The following is a 1901-nucleotide window of genomic DNA, read 5'->3' on the forward strand; positions in this document are numbered from 1 at the left end:
AAATAGATCTAATTAGTTAATGGCAGCTAATTTATTCTTCATACAGAAAAACATATAACTTTAGAAGGCAAAATCCTTAAAAGCAAAGACAAAATATTTATACAGAGAAGGTAAACTATATGCATCTTATAATAGAACCAACAGTAGATTCAATTGATTTTTTGTGATTAAAAATCAGATGATATGCATGTATGTCCTCGATCATGCTGCGATTTCGATGCAGTGATGTGGTTCAAATCTTCCGAGTTGAGGTTCAGCCGCTACACAATTGTCTTCATGTCCTATTTTGTTTAATGTAGCTACCACGGGAAGAATATTAGAACAGATTAAAGCGCTCAGTTGCACAACACTGACTGTGTTATGTTCTTCTAGTTCTGGGATCTTTCCCTTTTCCATTTCGCATATTTTATCTTCAAAATCGACCATCTTTTTATCCATAACCGGCATTTTGTTCTTGTATACGAAGTATATGATGAGTTGAATAATACCAAATGTGAATCCAAGTATGTTGGGAATCTGTAAGTACAATAAGTTGGCATTAAAGTTAAATTATGTTAACTTAAGATGCTAAAATAACTTGGAAAATTGCTTCGTGTTACCGCAATATTGACATCACGAAGGAGAAGACCATAAAAGAACCAGATAATAGCATTGATGGTAAGTGCAACCGATAATAGCAATGGCATGAACTCTACACTCTTTGTTTTAATCACTTGCCGCTGAAATATGCGATGATTAGAATTTAGAAACATGTACAGATCATAATCATGTTATTATTATGCATGCTTACCAAAACTCCTAAGGGTGCTAAAAAACACATATAGAAAAGACAAGGCAAATCCATCCAACTATAATCCCACGGGTAACTCCACTAGCAAGAAACTGAGTTAGGACGACTATTAATCCGAAGCCAAACACTATCAACAACACAATTAACATCAAGCTGTCCATCTGCATGCATGTGAACACTTAACCTTTTTAAAGGATGATAATAAAATGTCTTGTTAGATTTCATAAAAATGACGCATATATATACGTACTCTAGCCTTCTTTGGAGCGTAAAACAGAAAGAAGCAAATGTAGCAAGTTTGAAAAAAGCATCCAACCGAGCTTATGGTGATGATAAGCATGGCATTGGTTTTAAGCAACGCGTAGTATATCCATAGCATCAAACTGAACAAGGAAACCACATATGGTGTTGACTGAAACCCTTCAGTTGATTTCTTCTTATACACTTTATAGAATGTCGGTCTGGATATTATAAGACGTCATTGCTCAAAATTTAGAGAAAAAGAACTCGAAATTGATATCATAAAAGTTACAACAAAATTTGATATAAGATACTCACAATGGAGAAATGAATACCATAAATGAAACAAAATTACCTACAAATATTTAATAAGTAGAATGTTAATTAGCAACACAATATTGAAAAAGTGGGGGATATATCGTAGGATATATGTATACCAAGAAGGCCAAATGCAAGAGTGAGATGAGCCAAGTTCCTAATCATCTTTCTTAGTTGATTACCAACCTCCTTCTCTTGATCACAAAGCAATTATTTTTCTTTAAATAAGTGTTACCTTATCATAAATGGTGTATATATAGTATTTGGAAGATTGATCTTTTATATAGAAGGAAGGGCTTAGGATGATGGGTCCACACAGCATGAACATAGCAGCCACCTTTGAAGCCAAACATATGTGATATTTCATACGTGACATATTAGTCCTCATATATGATTTACATATCCAGAACTGTTGAGTGAGACGCAAACTTAACTAGTGTTCCAAGAAACCTATCGTAAGTAAGCACTCCCGGTGTTTCACTCTCTAGACCCCATAAATGTGGGTGCCCAATTGGTTTTTACCGATCAATGTGGTTGGTGACCCGTTGGCAAA

The 1901-nt window shown here is 34.6% G+C and overlaps 1 pseudogene; it reads right to left on the reverse strand.

Annotated features, from left to right (window-relative positions):
* Positions 1 to 201: 201 nt before the first annotated feature.
* On the reverse strand, positions 202 to 1513 carry LOC143637411 (bidirectional sugar transporter SWEET9-like; annotated as a pseudogene).
* Between the last annotated feature and the right edge of the window lie 388 nt (positions 1514 to 1901).

Source organism: Bidens hawaiensis, unplaced genomic scaffold (genome assembly GCF_021521415.1).
Source record: "Bidens hawaiensis isolate Kalapana, Puna unplaced genomic scaffold, B.hawaiensis_p1.1 tig00008283_1, whole genome shotgun sequence".
In the NCBI taxonomy this organism is placed as follows: Eukaryota; Viridiplantae; Streptophyta; class Magnoliopsida; order Asterales; family Asteraceae; genus Bidens; species Bidens hawaiensis.